The sequence below is a fragment of the Mobula birostris genome, chromosome 1 (genome assembly GCF_030028105.1).
Source record: "Mobula birostris isolate sMobBir1 chromosome 1, sMobBir1.hap1, whole genome shotgun sequence".
Lineage (NCBI taxonomy): Eukaryota > Metazoa > Chordata > Chondrichthyes > Myliobatiformes > Myliobatidae > Mobula > Mobula birostris.
The window spans coordinates 33,411,269-33,438,558 of NC_092370.1; the positions used below are offsets into that span (position 1 = coordinate 33,411,269).

The 27,290-nt window shown below is 43.5% G+C and overlaps 1 protein-coding gene across 1 annotated transcript in view; it reads right to left on the bottom strand.

Annotated features, from left to right (window-relative positions):
* The window catches only part of LOC140195453 (ATP-binding cassette sub-family C member 9-like), a 172,138-nt gene extending 147,453 nt beyond the window's left edge, over positions 1-24,685 (bottom strand). Inside the window, exon 1 of the mRNA XM_072253779.1 lies at positions 24,633-24,685. The gene's annotated coding sequence lies outside the window, so the exon portion shown is untranslated. The remainder of the gene's footprint in view (positions 1-24,632) is intronic.
* Between the last annotated feature and the right edge of the window lie 2,605 nt (positions 24,686-27,290).

The following is a 27,290-nucleotide window of genomic DNA, read 5'->3' on the forward strand; positions in this document are numbered from 1 at the left end:
TGCACCCTAGGGTTCTGAAAGAGGGAGTATTAGAGATTGTGGGAGTGTTAGAAATTATTTTTCAAAAATCATTGGACTCTGGTATGGTGCCAGAGGACTGGAAAATTGCAAATGTCACTCCACTCTTTAAGAAAGGAGGAAGGCAACAGAAAGGAAATTATAGACCAGTTCGTCTGATTTCAGTGGCTAGGAAGATGTTAAGAGTCAAATGTTAAGGATGAGGTAATGGAGTACTTGGTGACACAGGACAAGATAGTACAAAGTCAGCACGGTTTACTTCAGGGAAAATCCTGCTTGACGAACCTGTTGGAATACTTTGAGGAGATTACAAGTAGGATAGATTAAAGGGGATGCAGTGGATATTGTATATTTGGACTTTCAGAAGGCCTTTGACAAGGTGCCACACATAAGGTTGCTTACCAAGTTAAGAGCCCTGGTATTACAGGAAAGCTACTAACATGGTTAGAGCATTGGTTGATTGGTAGGAGGCAGCAAGTGGGAATAAAAAGATCCTTTTCTGGTTGGCTGCCAGCGACTCTTGGTGTTCTGCAGGGGTCGGTGTTGGGACCACTTCTTTTTATGCTGTATATAAATGGTTTAGATGATGGAATAGATGGCTTTGTTGCCAAGTTTGCCGATGATATAAAGATTGGTGGAGGGACAGGTAATGTTGAGGAAACGGATAGTACGCAGAAGGCCTTAGACCAATTAGGAGAATGGGCAAGAAAGTGGCAAATGAAATACAATGTTGGAAAATGCATGGTCATGCACTTTGGTAGTAGAAATAAATGTGCAGACTGTTTTCTAAATGGGGAGAAAATCCAGAAATCTGAGATGCAAAGGGACTCGGAAGTTCTTGTGCAGAACACCCTAAAAGGTTAACTTGCAGGTTGAGTCAGTGGTGAGGAAGGCAAATGCAATGTTTGCATTCATTTCAAGAGGTCTAGAATACAAGAGCAGGGATGTGATGCTGAGGCTTTATAAGGCACTGGTGAGGCCTCACCTTGAGTATTATGAACAGTTTTGGACCCCTCATCTTAGAAAAAGATGTGCTGGCATTGGAGAGATTCCAGAGGTGGTTCACAAGGATGATTTCAGGAATGTAAGGGTTATCATACACAGAACATTTGATGGCTCTGGGTCTGTACTCACTGGAATTCAGAAAGATGAGGGGGGATCTCATTGAAACCTTTCAAATGTTGAAAGGCCTAGACAGAGTAGATGTACAAACATGTAGAAAGGATGTTTCCCATGGTAGGAGAGTCTAGGACAAGAGGGCACAGCCTCAGGATAGAGGGGCGTCCATTCAAAACAGAAATGCGGAGAAATTTCTTTAGCCAAAGGATGGTGAATTTGTGGAATTTGTTGCCACGTGCAGATATGGAGGCCAGGTTGTTGGGTGTACTTAAGGCAGAGATTGATAGGTTCTTGATTGGACATCAAAGGTTACAGGGAGAAGGCTGGGAACTGGGGTTGAGGAGGAGGGAAAAAAAAGGTTCAGCCATGATTGAATGGCAGAGCAGACTTGATGGGCCAGATGCCCTAATTCTGCTCCTATGTCTTACCGAGTCAGAATTCAGAAAAAAAGGTTGTTTTCAAAATGATACGGACATGAGATCTAAAAATTAATTTGGGGTGAAATATGGCAATAAGCTTGTCTGTAGACAAGTTCAGTTCTCCAGGGAGTTGGGGGTCTGTGGTGGGAATCAACAATGAAGGTTTAGGTCTTTCAAAGTGGAAGAAATTCCTGCTCATCCAGTAATGAAGTTTGTGCATTGGAAAATCAGTATGGCAATTTAGAGATGGGGTGCACATGAAGGAACTGATGCCACATCTTCAAATGATGCTGGTAACAGACAGCAGGCGCTTAATAAATAGAGCTGTGCTGTTCAGGGAGCTGAAGTGTAACAGAAAAAAAAGGTCTTAAGGAAACAGATGAAATGCATGTTTACGAACAGCAGACATTGCAGCTGCTCATCGGCAATAAAAAGAGAGATGGTAATCAATCTGGCAATTTCATAGTTCCTTGAAAGTGGTGGCACTGGAGAACAGGGTAGGATATGATTGCCTTCATAGGCTGAGACATTAAGAATACAACATATTCAAAGGTTCGAGCCTTCTTTCAAAGGTTGAAAGAAATAGCGAAACATTTAGAAAGGAGTGGTTCCATTAGACAGACGCAGCATGGATTCAGTAAGGGCAGGTCCTGTTTTACAAACTTACTGGAGTTCTTTGAGGACATAGTGAGTACAGTGCATAGGGGGGAAACAGGTGGTTGCCATATACTTGGATTTCCAGAAGGCGTTCGATAAGGTGCTGCACAAGAGACTTATAAATAAGATACGGATGCGTGGAGTTGGAGGAAGTATATTGGCATGGATAGTGGATTTGGTTAACCAATAGAAGGCAGAGAGTTAGTATAAATGGGTGTTTCTCCGGTTGGCAGTCAGTGGTGAGTGGGGTGCCGCAGGGGTCGGTGCTGGGCCCGCAGCTGTTTACCATTTACATTGATGATTTGGAAGAGAGAACTGAGTGTGGCATAGCAAAATTTGCTGATAACACTGAACTGAGTGGAAAGGCAATTTGTACAGAGGATGTGGAGAGTCTGCAGAGGGATAGAGATAGGTTAAGTGAGTGGGCTAAGGTCTGGCAGATGGAATACAACGTTGGTAAATGCGAGATCATCCACTTTGGAAGGAATAATAGAAGAGCAGATTATTATTTAAATGGTGAAAGATTGCAGCATGCTGTTGTGTAGAGAGACTTGGGGGTGCTTGTTCATGAATCGCAAAAAGTTGGCTTGCAGGTTGTTAAGAAGGCAAACGGAATGTTGGCCTCCATTGCTAGAGGAATTGAATTCAAGAGCAGGGAGGTCGTGCTGTAACTATACAGGGTACTGCTGAGGCTGCACCTGGAGTACTGTGGGCAGTTCTGGTCTCTATACTTGAGGAAAGATATACTGGCTTTGGAGACAGTGCAGAGGAGGTTCACCAGGTTGACTCCAGGGATGAAGGGGTTAACCTCTGAGGAGCGATTGAGTCACCTGGAACTGTACTCCCTGGAGTTCAGAAGAATGAGAGGGGATCTTATATAAACATACAAAATTTTGAAAGGGATAGATAAGATAGAGGTAGGAAAGTTGTTTCCATTGGTAGGTGAGACTAGAACTAGGGGACATTGCCTCAAGATTCAGGGGAGAAGATTTAGGACAGAGATGAGGAGAAACTGTTTTTCCCAGAGATTGATGAATCTGTGGAATTCTCTGCCCAGGGAAGCAGTTGAGGCTTCTTCACTAAATATATTTAATATACAGTTAGATAGATTTTTACATAGTAGGGGAATTAAGGGTTATGGGGAAAAGGCAGGTAGATGGAGCTGAGTTTACAGACAGATCAGCCATGATCTTATTGAATGGCGGAGCAGGCTTGATGGGCCGAATGGCCTACTCCTGCTCCTATTTCTTGTGTTCTTATGTTGGGTATACTACTTCTGTAGTCTCCCCTGTATTGAATCTGCTTGTTACATTCGTAATATTTTTAAGGACATGATAAACAGTTTTCTGATAAACAATGGATAGAAAGATTACTGAAGGTAGATAGGAATATACAGATGAGGTCATAATCAGATTAGCCATTATCTTATTGAATGAGGAATAGAGTAGCCTATTTCTGCTCCGAATACAACCAGAGGGGAAGAAATCATTTGGAATTCTTTGCTGATGAGGATTGTGTAGGCCCAGTCATTGAGTATATTCTAAACAACAATTGGAAATATATACCGAATGGTGCCAGAAATAGGCTAACAATATTATGAAGGGTCCCACCCACCTTGCTTATGGACAGCTTGTCTCACTCCAATCAGGGAAGAAGTTATGCAGCATCCATTCCAGGAGTACTAGACTTGAAAACAATTACTTCCCCCAAGTCGTCAGACTGATCGATGCCTCTACCCATTAACCCACCCCACCATTCCCACCACCACCACATACACATCACCTAGTGTCACTTTATGTACATACAATCATTATATAACCATTACTTGTACATTGTGTTTTATAGGATTGCTTTATTTTATTATGTTCTTTATGCTTATTGTGTTCTTTTCAAATGCTGCATCAGATCCAGAATAACAATCATTTTCTTCTCCTTTGCACTTTTGTACTGAAGAATGGCAATAAACAATCTTGAATCTTGGACAGAATTTTGAACATTGATCAAAGGATTTCGGGTTAGTACAGAAAGTGATGCTGAGGTAAACCATCAGCCATGCCCTTAATGAATGATGCAAGAAACACGAGAGGTCAAATGACCTATTTCATGTTATGTTCTTATTTGGGAGTAGGTGAATATGGTGATAACGGAATCTTAATTTACCCTGCTTTTGTAGATAGAGCATCTCTCCATTTTTTTCCAATGTATTGTTAGATATATTCTAATTGCCATCCATTCCTCAGATTTATCCTGGACTCAGTTCTTAGAAATGCATCCAATCATTATTATTTTTTGCCCCAGCTATGAATCATCTCCAGAAACTATAAATCAAAAAGCAAACACTAATAATGGAAATCTGAAATAAAAGCAGAAAATGCAGTCAAGCACTCGGAATCAGGCAGCATGTTTGTATTTAAAAGGGTTCAGAATTAATGTTCCAGGTTGAAGAGCCTTCATCCAGAAATTCAGCAGCGTTTTGTTTACAGCTAGCCAGCATTATTTGGCCTTAATTTCCCACCCACTACATTACTATTTCAGACTTGTACTGTATTATCTGCTCACAATGCAGTCTCCTCTACAGAGGAGAGGTCAAATATAGAAAGGATAACTGTCTTGCAAAACATTTCCGCTCTTTGCTTCCAATTGTCTGTCGTTCACAAACTGGCCCACCATGGATGTTGCAATGAAGTATGACACATACTTGAAGGATGGTGACTCATCTTTCAGCTGAACACATTGTGATTTCTAGAAATCAACACAGCTCAATAATTTCAAGTAAAAATTGCACTCCTTTCATTTACACCTCTAAAAAGATATTTTGTTTCTGTAATTGTTACTTTCTTTAAACTTACACTATCCTTTCTGCCAATTACAGATATCCCACCCTGCAAAAACTCATCTCAGGGAGGTAGCACCTCCGCCCCCCGCAACCCCATATCCACCCCGTAAGCCGACCTCCAAGGGTGTATGTAATACTTTGTTTAGTGATTTTGTCTAATCTGTAAACCAAGTTCGTTATATGCAGAAAATGTGACATTAAAAGTGTACTTATATTATATTATAATGTTTATTCTACTGCAACTTTAAGCAAGTCTACAGGGAGTTTGGCCTCATCACGTAGAACATCAATAGAGTAGCTCCTTAGCAGCTAGCCAGCTAGTTTAAATAATGTTAGCTATACTAATGAATGAATGACACCTGTTAAACTCACCTCAACATGCCTTTTACATTTTAACCCACGAAAGGCAACAGAAAAGTCACTGTTGCAAACAGCGCAGCGAGCAACACCGTCATTATTTTGAGGTCGACTGTAAAGCCCGCCCACAGAAAAAACTGATAGGTCTGCTTAGCACGAAGAGACACCAATCAGGATGCTTGCTCTCGCTCTCCCTCTCCCTCTCAAAAAAAATCGATTTCCAGGATATTGTATATAATTTTTGGGCATCAGGGAGCCGCTATCAATATGCGGGAGACTCCAAGAACTTCCGGGAGAAGTGGGATGTCTGCAATTAATTTCTTTTGCATTCTGCACTATGACAATTACCCCATTTTGTTCTCTCACCCACCCTCTCACCACATCCTAAAGGAATCAGCCTGAACACAGCAAGCATCTGTATCGATGGTATTCGAAACAAGTTTTTCACTACCTCAGCACATGTGACTAGTTCACCAAACTTTCAGGTTTGATATCTCAGAAGCACAGAACTTTATGACAAACCGAAAATTCGTCTTAGCAACGCTGATTGAAGGATACAAATCGGCCATAACACCTGGAATTTAAAATAGCTATGAGTGCAGCTGTCTTATCTGAAAGATGGTATATTCCAGAGCACGACACACCATTACCAGTGGCTGTGTCTATCCTTTCTCTGGAGTGGGGTTCAGTGTTCTAGATAATATAATGCCCCACGGTGGGGTGGGGGGTTGGTAGGGAATGGCTGGATTACTTTGCAGCAAGGCAGAATTAAAGCAGTTGACAGATTCTGAAGACCGATCACTACAATCGTAAGAAAACATTTGTAAGACATCTTGTCATTAATGCAGAAGAGTTTGCTTGGCTACAGTGTTACTTTTGTTTATTTTTTTAGATGCCAAGCCCTTTAGTCCTTATGGGCTAATTTTACATATTTCTTAGACATTTGATTATTATGACTTGTATTCTCCTTCCCCTATAGCTGTGGCTGACAGACAAAGTAGTACAAAGATCAGAAACACTTCCTATACAAAACAATCCTGCCTATTACTGGTAAGACTCACGAGTTACGTGAAATATTCACATTCAAGCCTTGTAAATCATTAAATTCACAGTTCTTGTAATCTAATAGATAAATATTGCAAAACTATCCTGGAAGGAATTTTACCCTATTACACTGTATCAAGCAAGACCAAAATGAAAACACTTTCAAGTTCACAACCTATTGTAAAAGCTTTATATATCTGCACAAAGCACATTCTCTTGCTTTGCATTTTAAAGATTTATACCAAAATAATCTCATAAATCACCTTTAACTTAAACATATTAATTTATCTCCCAACTTTGACATAGGAAAAGAAATAGGCCATTTGGCCCATCGAGTCCTCTCTGGATCATGGCTGATCCATTTTCCTCTCAACACCATTCTCCTGCCTTCTACCAATAACCTTTCAAACCCTGACTAATCAAGAACCTATCAATTTCCACCTTAAATGCACCCAGAGACCTGACTTCCACAGCCACCTGTGGCAACAAACTCCACAGATTCACCACCCTCTAGCTAAAGAAATTCCTCCGCAACTCTGTTCTAAATGGATGCCCCTCTATTTTGAGGCTGTGCCCTCTGGTCCTAGACTCCCACAACAAAGGAAACATCCTTTTTACATCCACTTATCTAGGCCTTTCAACATTCGACAGGTTTCAATGAGACCCCCTCCCATTCTTCTAAATTTCAGCGAGTACGGACCCAGAGCCTTCGATCGCTGCTCATATGATAACCCTTTCATTCCCGGAATCATTCTCATGAACCTCTCTGAACCTTCTCCAATGTCAGGGTATCCTTTCTTAAATAAAGGACCCAAAACTGCTCAGAATACTCCAAGTGAGACCTCTCCAGTGCCTTATATAGCCTTAGCATTGCATCCTTGCTTTTATATTCAAGTCCTCTTGAAATGAATGCTAACATTGCAATCGTCTTCCTCACCACTGATTCAACCTGCAAAATATCCGTCAGGGAATCCTGCAAGAGGACTCCCAAATCCTTTTGTACCTGGGATTTCTAAATTTTCTCCCCATATAGAAAATAGTCTGTGCTTTTATTCTTTCTACCCAAGTGCACAACCATACACTTCCCGTCACTGTATTCCATCTGCCACTTCTTTACCCATTCTCATAATCTAAGCCTCTCTGCTTCCTCAACACTACCTGCCCTTCCACCCATCTTCATATCATTCACAAACTTGGCCACAAAGCCATCAATTTCATAATCCAAATCATTGATGTATAATGTAAAAAGAATCGGTCCCACCAACACAGACTCCTGTGGACCACTGGCAGCCAACCAGAAAAGGCCCCTTTATTCCCTGCTGCTTTTCAGCCAATGCTCTGTGCTAGTATCTTTCCTATAATACCCTAGGCCTCATGTCACCTTGTCAAAGGCCTTCAGAAAATCCAAGTACACAACATCCACTGATTCTCCTTTGCCTATCCTGCTTGTTATTTCTTCAAAGATTCGAACAGATTTAGAACATAGATATAGACTAGTACAGCACAGTACAGGCCCTTCGGCCCACAATGTTGTGCCGACCCTCAAACCCTGCCTCCCATATAAGCCCCCACCTTAGATTCCTCCATATACCTGTCTAGTAGTCTCTTAAACTTCACTAGTGTATTTGCCTCCACCACTGACTCAGGCAGTGCATTCCACGCATCAACCACTCTCTGAGTAAAAAACCTTCCACTAATATCCCCCTTGAACTTCCCACCCCTTACCTTAAAGCCATGTCCTCTTGTATTGAGCAGTGGTGCCCTGGGGAAGAGGCACTGGCTATCCACTCTATCTATTCCTCTTATTATCTTGTACGCCTCTATCATGTCTCCTCTCATCCTCCTTCTCTCCAAAGAGTAAAGCCCTAGCTCTCTTAATCTCTGATCATAATCCATACTCTCTAAACCAGGCAGCATCCTGGTAAATCTCCTCTGTACCCTTTCCAATGCTTCCACATCCTTCCTATAGTGAGGTGACCAGAACTGGACACAATACTCCAAGTGTGGCCTAACCAGAGTTTTATACAGCTGCATCATTACATCGTGACTCTTAAACTCTATCCCTCGACTTATGAAAGCTAACACCCCATAAGCTTTCTTAACTACCCTATCCACCCGTGAGGCAACTTTCAGGGATCTGTGGACATGTACCCCGAGATCCCTCTGCTCCTCCACACTAACAAGTATCCTGCCATTTACTTTGAACTCTGCCTTGGAGTTTGTCCTTCCAAAGTGTACCACCTCACACTTCTCTGGGTTGAACTCCATCTGCCACTTCTCAGCCCACTTCTGCATCCTATCAATGTCTCTCTGCAATCTTTGACAATCCTCTACACTATCTACAACACCACCAACCTTTGAGTCATCTGCAAACTTGACAACCACCCTTCTACCCCCACATCCAGGTTGTTAATAAAAATCACGAAAAGTAGAGGTCCCAGAACAGATCCTTGTGGGACACCACTAGTCACAATCCTCCAACCTGAATGTACTCCCTCCACCACCACCCTCTGCCTTCTGCAGGCAAGCCAATTCTGAATCCACCTGGCCAAACTGCCCTGGATCCCATGCCTTCTAACTTTCTGAGTAAGCCTACCATGTGGAACCTTGTCAAATGCCTTACTAAAATCCATATAGATCACATCCACTGCACTACCCTCATCTATATGCCTGATCACCTCCTCAAAGAACTCTATCAGGCTTGTTAGACACGATCTGCCCTTCACAAAGCCATGCTGACTGTCCCTGATCAGACCATGATTCTCTAAATGCCTATAGATCCTATCTCTAAGAATCTTTTCCAACAGCTTTCCCACCACAGACGTAAGGCTTACTGGTCTATAATTACCCGGACTATCCCTACTACCTTTTTTGAACAAGGGAACGACATTCGCCTCCCTCCAATCCTCCGGTACCATTCCCGTGGACAACAAGGACATAAAGATCCTAGCCAGAGGCTCAGCAATCTCTTCTCTCGCCTCGTGGAGCAGCCTGGGGAATATTCCGTCAGGCCCCGGGGACTTATCTGTCCTAATGTATTTTAACAACTCCAACACCTCCTCTCCCTTAATATCAGCATGCTCCAGAACATCAACCTCACTCATATTGTCCTCACCTTCATCAAGTTCCCTCTCATTGGTGAATACTGAAGAGAAGTATTCATTGAGGAACTCGCTCACTTCCACAGCCTCCAGGCACATCTTCCCACCTTTATCTCTAATCGGTCCTACCTTCACTTCTGTCATCCTTTTTTTCTTCACATAATTGAAGAATGCCTTGGGGTTTTCCTTTACCCTACTTGCCAAGGCCTTCTCATGCCACCTTCTTTCTCTTCCCAGCCCCTTCTTAAGCTTTCTTGCTTCCCTATATTCCTCAATAGACCCATCTGATCCTTGCTTCCTAAACCTCATGTATGCTGCCTTCTTCCTCCTGACTAGATTTTCCACCTCACTTGTCTCCCATGGTTCCTTCACTCTACCATTCTTTATCTTCCTCACCGGGACAAATTTATCCCTTGCATCCCGCAAGAGATCTCTAAACATCGACCACATGTCCATAGAACATTTCCCTGCAAAAACATCATCCCAATTCACATCCGCAAGTTCTAGCCTCATAGCCTCATAATTTGCCTTTCCCCAATTAAAAATTTTCCTGTCCTCTTTGACTCTATCCTTTTCTATGATAATTATAAAGGCCAGGGAGCAGTGGTCACTGTCCCCCAGATGCTCACCCACTGAGAGATCTGTGACCTGACCCGGTTCTTTACCTAGTACTAGATCTAGTATGGCATTCCCCCTGGTCAGCCTGTCCACATACTGTGACAGGAATCCATCCTGGACACACTTAACAAATTCTGCCCCATCTAAACCCTTGGAACTAATCAGGTTCCAATCAATTTTAGGGAAGTTAAAGTCACCCATGATAACAACCCTGTTATTTTTGCACCTTTCCAAAATCTGCCTCCTAATCTGCTCCTCTGTATCTCTGCTGCTACCAGGGGGCCTATAGAATACCCCCAGTAGAGTAACTGATCCCTTCCTGTTCCTGACTTCCACCCATATTGACTCAAGAGAGGATCCTGCTACATTACCCACCCTTTCTGTAGCTGTAATAGTATCCCTGACCAGTAATGCCACCCCTCCTCCCCTTTTTCTGCCCTCTCTATCCCTTTTAAAGCACTGAAATCCAGGAATATTGAGAATCCATTCCTGCCCTGGTGCCAGCCAAGTCTCTGTAATGGCCACTACATCATAATTCCATGTATGTATCCAAGCTCTCAGTTCATCACCTTTGTTCCTGATGCTTCTTGCATTGAGATACATACATTTCAGCCCTTCTACCTTACTGTCTTTCCACCGTTTATTCTGCTTCTCTTTCCTCAAAGCCTCTCTGTATGTTAGATCTGGCTTTACTCCATGCACTTCTTTCCATTTGTCAGGGAAGATTTTCCCTTAAGGAAACCTTGCTGACTATGGCCTATTTTATCACATGCCCGCAAGTACCCCGAAACAACATCCGTAGCAATTGACCACAACATCTTCCCAACCACTGAGGTCAGGCTAACTGGCTTACAATTTCTTTTCTTCTGCCTCCCTCCCTTCCTGGAGTGACATTTGCAATTATCCATTCCCCCGGAACAGCGTAATCGGCAACTAGATAATTTATTTGGAGATACAGCACAGAACAAGCCCCTCCAGCCCAACAAGTTGTACTGTCCAGTAATCAATCTATTTAACCCTAGCCTATTCACAGGACAATTTACAATGACCAATTAACCTACTAAACGATACGCCTTTGGACTGTGGGAGGAAACCAGAGCACCTGGAGGAAACCCACACGGTCACAGAGGGAATGTACAAACTCCTTACAGCCAGAGTCTATCTATTTCTAACATGGTATTACATTTGTTCTCAGCAGCCTAGTGTGAAAAGGGGGAAGAAAACCCACATCAACAGATGTTCATATGCTTCAGGAAAGCCAGCAATAGGGAATCTGATTTCCTGTTCAGGCAGACAAAGTGTGAATGCTAAAATAAACAATTAGATAAAGATCACATAAGTTGTGCCTGGATGGTTACCAAGAATCTTCAAGATATATTCTTATTGTACTAAGCGATAAAAAAAGGAGAGAATATACTTGCTTACCCGAGGGAAGCACTATTGTTCTATCTTGTACAATAACTAACAAATATCACAAAACTAGCAATACATGCATATGTTAAGAGGTAATTCATTAACTGATTACTGTGGGAAAGAGCAGCTGACAGGTAACTCTGATTTTATTTGTTGTTTGTTCTATTTTTCAATTAAGTTCGGAGTTTCTCATGTTTCAGTTCACCAGGGCTGAGAATTCATACTCACAGAAATCACAGCTGGCAAATTCCATTAAATGGCTGAGTGGCCCCAAAGAAACAAAATCTTTTCATTGTACAGAACTAAAATCAAAGTAGCCAGCATGCTGAGTTTCTTCCAAAGCACCCACTTCTGAATCCTCAAAGCATCTTTTCAAAGTAGACACATTTTCACTATTGAGGACCATCTTAAAATCAAATTATGGTGGTGGACTAAAAGATATATATGCACTTAAAACACAAAACAAATCATACTGGCAAGGTCTAAGGTCTAAGTCCTAAGGCAATTTGAATAAAGATATTCCTGTCACACTTACCGAGCTCTCCTAATTAAACTAGATGCTTCGGATTCCTCCAAATCATGTTTGGACCTGACATTGCAGATGGTGCAATTGTTTGTGAAACACACACACAATTCTGGAGAAACTCAATAAGTCAGACAGCAGCCATGGAGGAGTATAAAGAACATTATAGGGATGACACCCTTCAAGGCCCCCAACATCCAATGCTTATTCCCTTCCATAGATGCTGCCTGACTTGCTGAGTTCCTCCAGCATTTTGCCTGTGTTGCTCAAGATTTCCAGCATCTACAGAGTCTCCTGTGTTTACAATTGCCCATACAGTGTTTTTCAGTGTCAATAAGTGGTCTACAAGACTGGTGTACTTGAAGTTAATAAAAACAGAAAGTCCAAGGCTGCTACTACTACTACTACTACTACTACTAATAATAATAATAATAATAATATAGATTTACAGTACCTATTGACACACAGCTGAAACTTCCACTTTGTTGTACAATTGGCAATATGAGTGCAAATATGGTGAAGAAAAAACTTGCCTGAGATCCCCTCTTGATCCGTTAACAGATTACTTTATATCTATGTCCCCTGATTTTGATACCACTGCTGGGGGAAATAGGTCCTTCTTATATTGTTCGTCTTGGTCTCTCATAATTTATGTACCTCAGTTAAGTCTGTCCTCAGCTTCCTCTGTTCCAAAATACAAGGGAACAAAAAGCAAAACAGCAGAATATTAAGCAGCATAAAGAAAATGACTTTGGCATGTGCATTCAGCGATCCTTAAAGCTGGAAATTCAGATCAATAAAATGTTTACAAAAGCTTATGGGACCTTATCCAATTATTTCTCAGAACTATAGTTTTCCAGTCTTGACAAGGTATTGAAAATTTCCTCTGAATTTTATCCAGTGCAATCATGTATTTCCTATAATGCAATGACTGGAATTGCCGGCAAAAGTTGAGCTGTGGTCGAACTAATGTCGTATGCGCTCTGGGAAGTTTCTCTTTTCTGCTATCCCATGCCTTGGCTAATAAAAGATAGCATCTCAGAAATATCTGTAACTACTTCTGCTGAATTTCCTTGTAACTCCCCAAATGCTTCACACTGCTCTAGGTTAAACCTCACTTGCATTTTTTGCTCAATTAACCAGACCTTCTGCAATCTAAACTTTCCCCACAGTACACCAAACAAATGACCTTTTTGTATCATCTGAAAACATCTTCATTAGGTTCCCTGCATTTAAGTCTGTAGAGTTGAAATACTGTATGTTAAGTAAAGCAACACCCATAAAACGCTGGAGGAAGTCGAGAGGTCAGGAAGCATCTATGGAAAAAGGTAAACAGCTGATGTTTTGGACCGAGACCCTCCTTCGGTACTGAGAAGGAAGGAGGAAAATGCCAGAATAATAAGGTGAGGGTGGGGAGGGGAAAAAGGGCTAGGTGGAAGGTGATTGGTGAAGCCAGGTCTGTGGGAAAGGTCAAGGGCTGGAGAAGAGAAAGAATCTGATAGGAGATTGAGAGTAGACAATAGGAGAAAAGGAAAGACGAGAGGACCCAGTAATAGGCAGGTGAGTGGGAAAGGTCACGATTTTGTATGCTTGAAGCATGTTGTCAACCAGCTGCATGTAGTTTGGTGTTCTGTAGATGCAAAGGACATTTTTAACAATATCCTTGAATGCCTTCCATGCAATTTTTTCTGATCCCACTCGAAGTTCTTCAAATTGCCTGTTAATTGATGACCTGTTTGACTTGTGGACCAACAAAAATGCCTTCCTTAATCTTGGTATCAGTTATTCTGGGAAACATCTGTCTCAAATATCAAAATCCTTCACAGAAAACTTTGTGCGTGTTGACAGCAGATCCCATCCTTGCAGTCTTGAACCTAGTAATTTTGCTTTTTGCCTTTGACAAACCCAAGTCTTTGACTAGGTTATTTAACTCAGATGAGGCTCACATGACATAGAAGGTTAAAAATCTCTGTCAGCATTGTTTTCCATTCCTGGCTCAGGCATCATGGCATCTTCATCTGCCTCCTTCAGACTCCATATCCTGTTTTCCTATAACCTGCCCTGCCATGCAGCATCCGCCCTGCCATGCAGCATCCGCCCTGCCATGCAGCATCCGCCCTGCCATACAGCATCCGCCCTGCCTAAGCATGGCCAGGCATGGCTGGACAAGATAGAAAACTTTTCAGCTTACATTGTGAATTGAATTAATAAAGATATAGGTGATTTAAAAAATTACACAGTGATTTTCATGATCAGCAGACAAAAATTGATAAAGTACACCCAAAAGTATTCAGGAAGCAAAATCTTTAACTTGATTGGTGTTTTCATTCAGCAGATCTGTCCTGGGACAAGCACGTAAGTGCCATTATAAAGAAGGCACGGCAACGCCTCTACCTTCTTAGAAGTCTTCGCAGACTCAGTACGTCAGCTAAAACTTTTGAGAAACTTCTAGAGCTGCAGAGTGATTACCAGAGTAGATTGTCAAAGCCATTTGACAAGATGCTTCACTGTCAGCAACAAACATTCTGCAGAAGGAACTCAGCAAGCCAATCAGCATCTGCTGGGGGGGGGGGGTGGGGGGGAATGGTGGTGGATGGGAAGAGGGGAAGAAATTATCGACATTTATGATTGAAACCCTGAATCAGGTTTTAATTTGAAATATCGACAATTCCTTTATTTCAGGACTATGAGGTGAAGCAGGGGCAAACTAGTAGAAATCCCATGCCAGTGTATGCCTCAGTAGATTAATTTATGGCTTGGAGTTCATCCTCCAAATGTGTGCATATGCAGGCATCATTTGCCATGTTGTAGCCTGATCAACTTCTAGAGTGAAGGATAAATGGTTTCTCACTAGTGATGTAGATCATCTCCATTACCTCGCAGGAGGGAAGTTCATTGGAGGTGACATACAACAATACCTTGAGAAAACTTGAGAAATGTATAGGGGTACTGACATAACCTTGCTTGATAGAAGTCTGCACCAAGCTTAGATGAGTGGTTATGATCATGGCTGGAATTATTCTTCTTGGAGCTATGCAACAGTGAAGTCCTTATCCATTGCACCTCCAGATGAAAGAAACCACACCACCCTTTCTGGTCACTGAGATGGATGTGGTTGAGGAGGACACTGGAGATGACATTTGAAATTTGAAAAATATTTTCCACTGTCAGCCTCTCTTAACTGACAGAGTCAAAAATTTTGCAAGAGCCAAAATTAAAACATCATTCACAATGGTTGATGCTGGGGTTACTTCTCTTGGAGTTTATAAAACAGTGAAGTCCTTATCTATTGTTCCTCCAATAAAAGAATCCACACCACAGTTTGTGGTAACTGGGATGGATGCAGTTGAGGAGGACACTAGGGATGACATTTCCTGTGGGAAATAGCCATAAAATAAAAATTCTTTCTTTGGGAGGTAATGATTATGGTGTCTTCGAAGTTTCCTTCTCTACCAATTATTTGAACTTCAGCACATATAGCATCTATCTGCTTCCCTGAGAGGACAGTAGGAGAGCTAGTAGAGCTGCTGTTTGCACAGCACAATTGACCAGCTTTGATCCTGACTGTGGGTACTGTCAATGCAAAGTTTTCATGTTTTTCAGGGGACCATGCAAGTTTCATCCCACAACTTAAAGGCATCTGTTAGTCTTGTGAGACCATGGATCTGCACCTGGAAAGTCTTCGCTCTCCAGGGCGCAGGCCTGGGCAAGGTTGTATAGAAGACCAGCAGTTGCCCATGCTGCAAGTCTCCCCTCTCCACGACACCAATGTTGTCCAAGGGAAGGGCATTAGGACAGTGTCGTCGCAGAGCAATGTGTGATTAAGTGCCTTGCTCAAGGACACAACACGTTCCCTCGGCTGGGGCTCAAACTCACGACCTTCAGGTAGCTAGTCCAATGCCTTAACCACTTGGCCACGTGGTTCCCACAACTATACTACTGGGTAGGTGAAGTGTCCATTTTAAATTGTGTATGTGTGTGTATATAAGTAACAGAGATGATAAGGATATTGGTAGATTTTATTGGGGAATTAGTGGGGTAATGGAAACATTCTCACAACTGACAGGCAGGCCTCCTTCTGTGTCATAAGGAGATTTGGAATATAGACTGTTTTGCTTATCAATTGAAATCTAAACCTTACGATTTTTTAATTTCATCAAAACCAGCACTGAAGCTAGACCAGTGTTGCAGATATTCACCGCCAACCACAATAATTAATTGTTTAGGCAAAGAGAATCTTTATTAATTAAGAAATACCTTTATTGGTTAAATTAACAAGAAGCACTCAATTCATACAAGACTAAATATCTGTGCACACATTCACTAGATCTCTCTGACTCTCCATGAACAGTCAAAGAATGGGAAAGGTAAAGCCCAGGAACAGGAGTTTATGCTGGCCAGGAGTTCCTCCTGATCCTGACACAATCTTCATGTTTCTGATGATGAGTTTATTTAAAGTCATATGCACAAATTCGTGCATGCACAATTGCAACGAAAAACTTGCAGCAGCATCACAGGCACATAGCGTCATATGTAAGTTGTATTCACAGGAAAAAAATAAATTAAGCTTATATTTTCTTTACAAGAAAACACAGTTAGAAGGGTCTTGGCCTGAAATATCCACCATTCAATTCACTCCATATATGCTGCCTGACCTGCTCAGATCCCCCAGCATTCTGTGTGCGTTGCTAAAAAAAAAAAGTCCACTTTAATGCAAAGTAGTCAAAGTGGTCATAGTCATGGTAACTATAGTGATTAGAATTTTGCCATTTGGTTCAGTAACTGAATGGTTGAAGGGAAATCGCCGTTCTTAAACCTGGTGGTGTGGGATTTCAGACTTCTGTATCTCTTGCCCGACAGTAGCTACAAGATGATGGCAAGGCTCAGGTGGTGGGGATCTTTGATGATAGATGTTGCCTTCTTGTTGCTGACATCTCCTGTAGGTACGACCAATAGTGGAGAGGGATGTACCCATGATGCACTGGGCACAGTCCACCACTCTCAGCATGTTCTTACATTCCTGCACATTCGAATTGCAATAATAGACCACATACAACCTCCGTGATGGTTGATTTTCAGAGTTTTCGCTATTCCCCACCTGAAATTCTTATCTTTTAAAAATCAGATAGAACTGTCGTGTTTCAATTTCACAGGCTAGTCAGATGGGCCAGAGCCTATGTCCAGCTTCTCATTAGATCTGGCCCACTTTATTGCTCTTCCACCAGAATTATGCCAAATGTCACTTTCTTTGTTCTCCCCAAGTGAAGCCAGTTCAAACCAGTTTAACCAGGTCAGCCAAATGCTGGGCTAAGTTTACTTCAGGTCACTGGCAGTTCTTTTCAAAAGCCTGTCATTTTTATTTTACCAAAAAAAAGCAGCCTGTTATTTGGAAATGATCTCCAGGTTTAGCAGATTAGCTGGACTTTGTTTTTGGTTTTTCTTTGCATTTTTTTTGAGGAATAGAGAGCATGTCGGTAGGGTTAGTATTTTGCTCTGGGTGTCGGATGTGGGAATCCTGGGAATCTTCCAGTCTCCCAGATGGCTACATCTACGCCAGGTGCACCAAGATGCAGCTCCTGAGAGACCGTGTTAGGGATCTGGAGCTGTGGCTCGATGACCTACAGCCCATTAGGGAGAGTGAACAGGATATGAAGAGGGGCTACAGGGAGTTAGTCACCCCGTGGCTGCCGGAGTTAGAAAAGTGGGTGATGGTCAGGGAAGTGAAGGGAAGAGCTACAGATAGTACAGAGCACCCCTGTGGCCACCCCCCTCAGTAATCATTATCTGGTTTCGGATGTGGTTGAAATGATGACTTGACAGAGGATGACCACGGCGATTGGGTCTCTGGCACTGAGCCTGGTTCTGTGGTGCAGAAGGCAGAGAAGGAGATGAGGAATGCGGTAGGCACGGGGATTCCATAGTGAGGGGAACAGACAGGAGGTTCTGTCAGCCTGATAGAGATACCCGCATGGTGTGTTGCCTCCCAGGTGCCAGGGTACAGGATGTCTCGGACCGGGTACAGAGTATTCTGAAGGGAGGGGGTGAACAGCCAGAAGTCTTAGTACACGTTGGTACCAATGACATAGGTAGAAAAAGGGAGGAGGTCCTGAAGAGAGAATTCAGGGAGTTAAGTAGGAAGCTGAAAGCAGGACCTCCAGGGTAGTAATCTCAGGATTGCTGCCTATGCCACGTGCTAGCGAGTGTAAGAATAGCATTATCAGGCATATTAATGTGTGGCTGAGAGACTGGTGTAGGGGGTAGGGTTTCAGATTCCTGGATCATTGGGGCCTCTTCTGGGGGAGGTACGACCTGTACAAAAAGGACGGGTTACACCTGAACCCAAGGGATCCAATATCGTCGCAGGCACATTTAATAGGGCTGTTAGGGAGGGTTTAAACTAATTTGGCAGGGGAATGACAACTGGAGTGATAGAGTTGAGGAAGGAGAAAACAGAAAAAAATCAAAGGTAGCGTGCAACAGAGATTAGAGAAAGAACAGGCAGGGGATGAGACATAATCACAGCCAGTGGCATGAGTTAAACGGCAATAGAGGCGTGGTGCAGTTAAAACAGAAAGCAACAAATACTGGACTGAGAGTGTTGTATTTGAATGCACGCAGAATAAGGAATAAAATAGACGACCTTGAAATTTCCAGATAAGAAGAAATTTTCAAAGGGAAGAAGGACACTACCGTGGCTGACAAGTGAAGTCAGAGCCAAAGTAAAAGCAAAAGTGATGGCATACAAGAAAGCCAGAGCTAGTGGGAAGATAGAGGATTGGGAAGTTTTTAAAAATTTGCAGAAGGAAACTAAGAAGGTCATTAGGAAGGAAAAGATGAGTTATGAAAGGAAGCTGGCAACTAATATCAAAGAAGATACTAAAAGCATTTTTAAGTATAAAGGGTAAAAGAGAGTCGAGGGTAGATTTAGGACCAATACAAAATGACACTGGAGATATTGTAATGAGAGATGCAGAGATGGCAGGAGAACTGAATGTGTATTTTGCATCAGTCTTCACAGTGGAAGACGTCTGTAGTATACCAGACATTCAAGAGTGTCTGGGAAATGAAGTTTGTGCAGTGAAAATTATGGCTGAGAAGGTGCTCAGGAAGCTTAATGGTCTGAGGGTGGATAAATCTCCTGGACCTGATGGAATGCACCCTCGGTTCTGAAGAAAGTAGCTGGAGAGATTGTGGAGGCATTAACAATGATCTTTCAAGAATCAATAGATTTTGGCATTGTATTCCGTTACAAATGTTACTCCACTATTTAAGAAGGGTGGGAGGCAGCAGGAAGGAAACTATAGACCTGTTAGCATGACATCAGTGGTTGGGAAGTTGTTGGAATCGATTGTTAGGGATGAGATTACAGAGTACCTGGAGGCACATAAGAAGATAGGCCAAAGCCAGCATGGTTTCCTGAAAGGAAAATCCTGCCTGACAAACCTACTGCAATTCTTTGAGGAAATTACAAGCAGGGTAGACAAAGGAGATGCAGTAGACATGGTATACTTGAATTTTCAGAAGGCATTTGACTAGTGCCACATATGAGGCTGCTTAGCAAGATAAGAGCCCATGGAATTACAGGGAAGTTACTAGCATGGGTGGAGCATTGACTGGTTGGCAGAAAACAGAGAGAGGGAATAAAGGGATCCTATTCTGGCTGGCTGCCGGTTACCAGTGGAGTTCCACAGGGTTTGGTGTTGGGACCGCTGCTTTTTACGATGTATGTCAATGACTTGGACTACGGTATTAATGGATTTGTGGCTAAATTTGCCAATGATACAAAGATAGGTGGAGGAGAGCCTGCAGAGAGATGTAGATAGTTTAGGGAAACGGGCAAAGAAGTGGCAAATTAAATACAATGTTGGAAAGTGTATGGTCATGCACTTTGGTGGAAGAAATAAATGGGCAGGCTATTATTTAGATGGAGAGAGAATTCAAAACGCAGAGATGCAAAGGGACTTGGGAGTCCTTGTACATGATACCCTAAAGGTTAACCTCTAGGTTGAGTCAGTTGTGAAGAAGGCGAATGCAATGTTGGCATTCATTTCCAGAGACATAGAATGTAAGAGCAGGGATGTGATGTTGAGGCTCTATAAGGCTCTCGTGGGACCACACTCGGAGTATTGTGTGCAGTTTTGGGCTCCTTATTTTTTAGAAAGGATGTACTGACATTGGAGAGGGTTCAGAGAAGATTCACAAGAGAGATTCCAGGAATGAAAGGGTTACTGTATGAGGAACATCTGGCAGTTCTTGGGCTGTATTCCCTGGAGTTCAGGAGAATGAGGGGGGATCTCACAGAAACATTCCAAATGTTAAAAGGCCTGAACAGATTAGATATGGCAAAGTTATTTCCCATGGTAGGGGATTCTAGGACAAGAGGGCACGACTTCAGGATTGAAGGACATCCATTTAGAACTGAGATGCGGAGAAATCACTTTAGTCAGAGGGTGGTAATTCTGTGGAAATTGTTGCCATGTGTGGCTGTGGATGCCAAGTCATTGGGTGTATTTAAAGCAGAGATAGATAGGTTCTTGATTAGCCAGGGCATCAAAGGGCATGGAGAGAAGGCAGGGGAGTGGGGATGACTGGAAGAATTGGATCAGCCCGTGATTGAATGCCAGAGCAGACTCGATGGGCCAAATGAACTACTTCTACTCCTATATCTTATGGTCTTATTATTGGCTAGGTACTCATCATGTCCACTTTCAGGAGCTCTGATTAAGCTTTCTCTGAGCAAGAACCAGTTCACAATAGTTCACAAAATGGTGGCTGCAAAAACAGTCTCACATTTGGCACTTCCTGTTCCTTTCATGATGTGGCAAAAACTTTGGTTTGTCTTCTTCCACTGTCCTTGGCTCATTCCGGCCAAGACCCTATCTACATCGACTCAGGCCTTGGGGGCTGGCGTCGGGCAAATATCACTCCTGTAATATAGCGGTTATTAGGTTGGTTATGAGTCACTGTATAAAATTGATTTTCTTGAAGCACCTTTTTTGTTGTTATTATTGGCCCCTAGAGATAAAAAAAGTGGATTAGGCTACAAGCAGTAGAAGGTTGTTTTTTGTACTGCAGACTCATGACCATTGGTGTGTGGGGGAATCAGTGCTTTGTTTATCATCTATATTAATGATTCAGATGAGATTGTAGACATGGTTAGTAAATTTAAGGGTGGCATCATAGAACATGGAATGGTACAGCTCAGTATAGGCTCCTCAGCCCACAATATTCTGCAATTTCTTTAACCTACACTGACCAATCTAGCCCTTCCCTCCCACAGAGCCTTCCATTCTAAAGGTGAGGTGAAGATTTTCTAAGATTACAAAAGAACTTAGATGGCAAACATGAGGAAATCTGCAGATGCTGGAATTTCAAGCAACACACATAAAAGTTGTTGGTGAACGCAGCAGGCCAGGCAGCATCTATAGGAAGAGGTACAGTCGACGTTTTGGGCCGAGACCCTAGTCCCGACGAAGGGTCTCGGCCTGAAACGTCGACTGTACCGCTTCCTATAGATGCTGCCTGGCCTGCTGCGTTCACCAGCAACTTTGATATGTGTTGCTTCAAAGAACTTAGAGCAACTGGGAAAGTGGGCCATACTCAAGGAGGTGGAGCAGAGTAATGATGGCACGAAATGGCAATTCTTTTGCTTGCATCTTCTGAAACAGCTCTATTTCCATCTTTAATATCTTTATTTTTCCCTTTCGGGGTTCTTTTGAAGATCCTGACTTGGAGTTACACACTGACTTCGATCCTTTGCGGGAATAGGACCTGCTCTCAGGGTTCCATAATTGGACTTTGTTCAGCACACCAAGGGCTCGGCCTAAGAGTCCAGCTCGGATTTGGAAGCCTAAGATGTCGGGGCTCTTGGGACGGGTGGATCAAGGGTCAATGTCACGGCAGGAGACCCGTGTGTCGTCGGGGGAGTCAAAACATCTATAGCTGTGCACCTGGAGACCCAAGGTCATTGAGATATTCAGGCACAGAGCTCGAAAAAAGCGGACTTTTAACATCATTAACCAGCGAGTTCTTTGTTATGCCTCCCTGCTCGCTGGGAAAATGGAGACACCTCCTTCTCCCTTATTAGGGAGAGAGAGAACCTGTGGTATGTTGTATACCGGGTGAAAGGGAAAGTCTTTGGGGTAACTGCAAGTCTGTGTCTTTGCTGTTGCTTTGCTCGTGCTTGAGTGCTCGGTGGCAGGTGCTGATGCTTTTTTTTGCTGGTGGGGGGAGGGGGGAGATTGTTGCTGCTGCTTACACAAGGGAGGGAGGGGAGCTGGTGGGGGGACTTTGGGGTTCTAACATTTAACTGTTATTCATTCTTTGGGGCACTTCTCTGTTTTCGTGGACGTTCGCGAAGAAAAAGCATTTCAGGATGTATATTGTATACATTTCTCTGACATTAAATTGGACTGAACAGTAAACGGTTTAACACAGGCAAGTACAGAGAGTTGCATTTTGTGAAGTTACAGCAGGGCAGCACTTACACTCTAAACGTAGGGTCTTGGAGAATGTTGTAAGATAGAAGGACCTAGGGGTACAAGTACATAGTTGCATGACAGTCAGGATACAGACAGACGGGTTGGTAAAGAAGGCATTTGCCACACTTAACTGCATTGGTCAGGGCAGAGTAGAAGAGCTGGCATGTCACATTACAGCTGTACAAGCACTGGTGAGCTTGCACTTCGAATGTTGTGTGCAGGTTTATTTAATTTTAATTTTAATTTTATTTTATTTAGAGAGATAAAGTGTGGCAACAGGCCTTCTGGCCCAACAAGACAGTGCTACCCAATTAAATCCCTGTGATATGGGACTGCTGGAAAATGATGCTGGAGAGGTGGTAATGGTTACAAGGAAATGGGAGACGAACTGAATAAGTATTTTGCATCAGTCTTCAATGTGGAAGATACTGGCAGAACAATGGAAGTTGAAGGGCGTCAGTGGACAGAATTGAGTGAAGTTGCCATTCCTAGCAAAAAGGTGCTTGGGAAACTGAAACTGAACGGAGAAGACAGCCTCAGAAGAGAGGGGCATCTTTTTACAATGGAGATGAGGAGAAATTTCTTTAGCCAGAGAGTGGTGAATCTGTGAAATTCATTGCTAAGGCTGCTGTGGAGACCAAGTATTTATTTATATTTAAGGCAGAGGTTGATAGATTCTTGATAGGTCAGCGTCGACAAGGTATTGGAAGAAGACAGGAGATTGAGACTGAGAGGAAAAGTGGATCAGCCATGATAAAATGGTGGAGCAGGCTCGATGAGCCAAATGGTCTAATTCTGCTCCTATATCTTTTGGTCTTATGGCCTTGATAGAGTATCTTTCCTGTGGTGGGGAAGTCTTGGACCAGAGGACACAGCCTCAGAATAGAGAGATGTGCATTTAGAACAGACAGAGAGTGGCAAATCTGGAATTCGTTACCAGGGGTGGCAGTGGAGGCCAAGTAATCAGGTATATTTAAGGCAGAAGTTGATAGATTCTTGATTAGTCAGGACATAAAGGGATATGGGGAGAAGGTAGAAGACTGGGCTGAGGGGGAAGTGGATCAGCCATGATGAAATGGCAGAGAAGTCTCAATGGGCCAAATAGCCTAATTCTCTTCCTATCTTATGGTTTCTCCTTGCCAATCATATCACATCAGAGGAATCTGTATATTAGTATTCTTCAATTCATGTCAGCTAGAAGGTTCAGTTTGCAATGTATGCCAAAACAATTGCCACAAGTCCACAGGCATCAAAATTCCACTCAAAAGGACTCCTCCACTTTTTCTTCCTTTGTAAAAAAAAATTAAACAGGACACTTGTATACTGCAGTCAATCGAAAGCACGAAAAAGCTGCATATTTTAATATCTACATAGAAAGTATTTGAAATATTACACATTAATGTTCTGTTTAGTTATCTCCTGGACAACAGTTCTACCACAGGCTACATTGATGATTAAATTGACGATGGACCAAACCCAGTGAAGGAAAAAAAAGCACCAGTGCGAAGCTTATTTAATTATCTTGCGACTAATGAGTTTTTTTTAATGGAATTTAATGAAAATAGATTTTGTCATTTCGCCAAAATATGACCTGTCAATTCATTTTCATCTGTTCATACTTACCATTTCCAAAGACTAATTTTTACTTAAGTTATCAGCAGAAGGTTAAAGAAAATGTATTTTTGCCGCAACGGCTTCGCGACTGGTCCCACCTCCTTCCAGATCAGCTGGAGTACATAAACGGCATTAAACATATTCGGAGAACATCCAGCCAATTTCTGCCTAAACACAGGCTCCGTGCAGTGAGATACTGCAGGAGTGCATTTACGCGAAGATCTCGGAATGAATTCACAAACCCGCAGCTTGTATTTTACTTTGCAAGGTTTTACCCTGCTGGATAAATAACATTCAACCACACTGGCAGGTCTGCTCAGTTCGCAAAATGTGACATTTGTGCTATTTTTAAAGCCACGGGCAGGGGAAATTTATTGCAAATTAAAAAAAAAACTGATAGCATACTTAAAAGAATCTGGTGGACACACTTACCCTCTGCAGAGCCCACTCCTTATTTGGCAGTAGGCCCGATAGTCCTCGGACTTGCCGCGGAGGGACAGCTGCTCGCCCCTCAGCACCAGACGCTTTACCTGGCCACAGCCCGCCAGTCGAGCAAGGGCTCAACAGTTACCGTCAGGGCGAGCACCAAATAAACCGCCCCTGAGCAAGAGTTAGCTAATGACGACCCCCGCCGCCCAAGTCGGTCACCCCTCCGGGCGGACAAGCAAACCGCATCCGCTCCTGTTAAACACGGGTATATTTTTACACACACGCAGTGGGCTTGGCTGTGAATACCGCAGAGGTTTTTCTAGTATAGAAAAATCAGTTTTACAGTAATTCACCTGCTCCTATTCCTCGGTGAGTGGCTCGCTGCCGGATAATAACCGTCCCCGTTATTTTATTCTTAGGGAATCGTGTTTATTTTTTGGAACAAAATTATATTCACGTTTACTGTCTGATGATTAGTAAAACTTGCAGTAGTTTACCACAACCCGGATATTTTGGTATGTTTATTAAATTCCACTCTAGAAATGGGAATGTCATTATTTTTCGAAAGCATTTTCCTTTTATATGAACGTTAAGAACAGATCTCATGATTTTATATTTTATTCACAGTTCGTTCTTTTAAAATAAAATGTTTACAGGGAAAATATCTTATTGTGGATTACATTCACGCCTAACTAGCAGAAACCTATTTATAAACTGGAGTTCGAAAGGTTCGAAGTTACTGTTATGTAAACCGGCTTAATACTAAAACATAGTCCTGATCAGAGTTTATGCAGACAACCGAAGGCACCACAATTATTGTTAAGGCAATGCCTTACCAACTTGTTCTGTTTATCACAATAAACAGAAAACATTAGTTTTCAATAAAATTACTATTGTTATTTCCCATAAAAGAATTAAATAAAGAAACTTGCGGGTTGGTGGGGAGGAGGCAGTCGGGACATTCTGCGCACCACGGTTTTCTGAGAGACTTTGGAGTGTGTATTTGTAGTCTCTTGGCAAAGGCCAATAAAAAGAAGTTTGGTTTAAGTGGAGCGGCCTCAATGTGAGTAGGCTAGTGTGGAGAGTGGGGAGTTCAGCCTTCGGCCCACAGAGGCTTCGGCAAGGAGAGGTGATGGTAGATTTTTTTTTCATTTAGTTTTTCTTTCTTTCTTATTATACAGTTAGATCCGTGGGGATGTCAGGCAGGATAGTGGAATGCTGGATATGGGAAGGCAGGGAGGCCTCTAGTGTTCCTGACACAAAGTGCATCCAGTAGCTGTCATAAGGTGGTGGCTGGGAACGGACCCAAGTGCAAGACACAGACACTGAAGTACCAGGGACAGGACTAGGATACAGGCGGAGGGCAAGGACATGGACACGAAAACCAGGAACCCGGAACAGGACTGGATAAGAGAGCCAGGAGCCCGGGCTGGGACTCTGAGCCAGAGACTGGACAAGGACCCAGTACCTGGGTCTTGCCTCTGGATCAGACCCCAGAACTAGGCAAGGACGAGGCTTGGCAGGCAGGCAGGATGAGGCTGGAGTCTTCAGGCTTGAGGCTAGAGGCGAAGCTTGGCAGGAGACAGGAGGCTAGAGTCTTCAGGCTTGAGGCTAGAGGCGAAGCTTGGCAGGAGACAGGAGGCTAGAGTCTTCAGGCTTGAGGCTAGAGGTGAAGCTGGGCAGGAGGCAGGAGGCTAGAGTCTTCAGGCTTGAGGCTAGAGGCGAAGCTTGGCAGGAGGCAGGAGTCTTCAGGCTCGAGGCTAGGCAGGAGGCTAGAGTCTTCAGGCTTGAGGCTAGAGACTAGAGGCTAGAGGCGAGGCTTGGCAGGAGGCAGGAGGCTAGAGTCTTCAGGCTTGAGGCTAGAGGCGAAGCTTGGCAGGAGGCAGGAGGCTAGAGTCTTCAGGCTTGAGGCTAGAGGTGAAGCTGGGCAGGAGGCAGGAGGCTAGAGTCTTCAGGCTTGAGGCTAGAGGCGAAGCTTGGCAGGAGGCAGGAGGCTAGAGGCGAAGCTTGGCAGGAGGCAGGAGTCTTCAGGCTTGAGGCTAGGCAGGAGGCAGGAGGCTAGAGTCTTCAGGCTTGAGGCTAGAGGCGAAGCTTGGCAGGAGGCAAGAGTCTTCAGGCTTGAGTCTAGAGGCGAAGCTTGGCAGGAGGCTAGAGTCTTCAGGCTTGAGGCTAGAGGCGAAGCTTGGCAGGAGGCTAGAGTCTTCAGGCTTGAGGCTAGAGGCGAAGCTTGGCAGGAGGCAGGAGGCTAGAGTCTTCAGGCTTGAGGCTAGGCAGGAGGCAGGAGGCTAGAGTCTTCAGGCTTGAGGCTAGGCAGGAGGCAGGAGTCTTCAGGCTTGAGGCTAGGCAGGAGGCAGGAGTCTTCAGGCTTGAGGCTAGGCAGGAGGCAGGAGTCTTCAGGCTTGAGGCTAGGCAGGATGCAGGAGTCTTCAGGCTTGAGGCTAGGCAGGAGGCAGGAGTCTTCAGGCTTGAGGCTAGGCAGGAGACAGGAGTCTCCAGGCTTGAGGCTAGGCAGGAGGCAGGAGTCTTCAGGCTTGAGGCTAGGCAGGAGGCAGGAGGCAGGAGTCTTCAGGCTTGAGGCTAGGCAGGAGGCAGGAGGCAGGAGTCTTCAGGCTTGAGGCTAGGCAGGAGGCAGGAGTCTTCAGGCTTGAGGCTAGGCAGGAG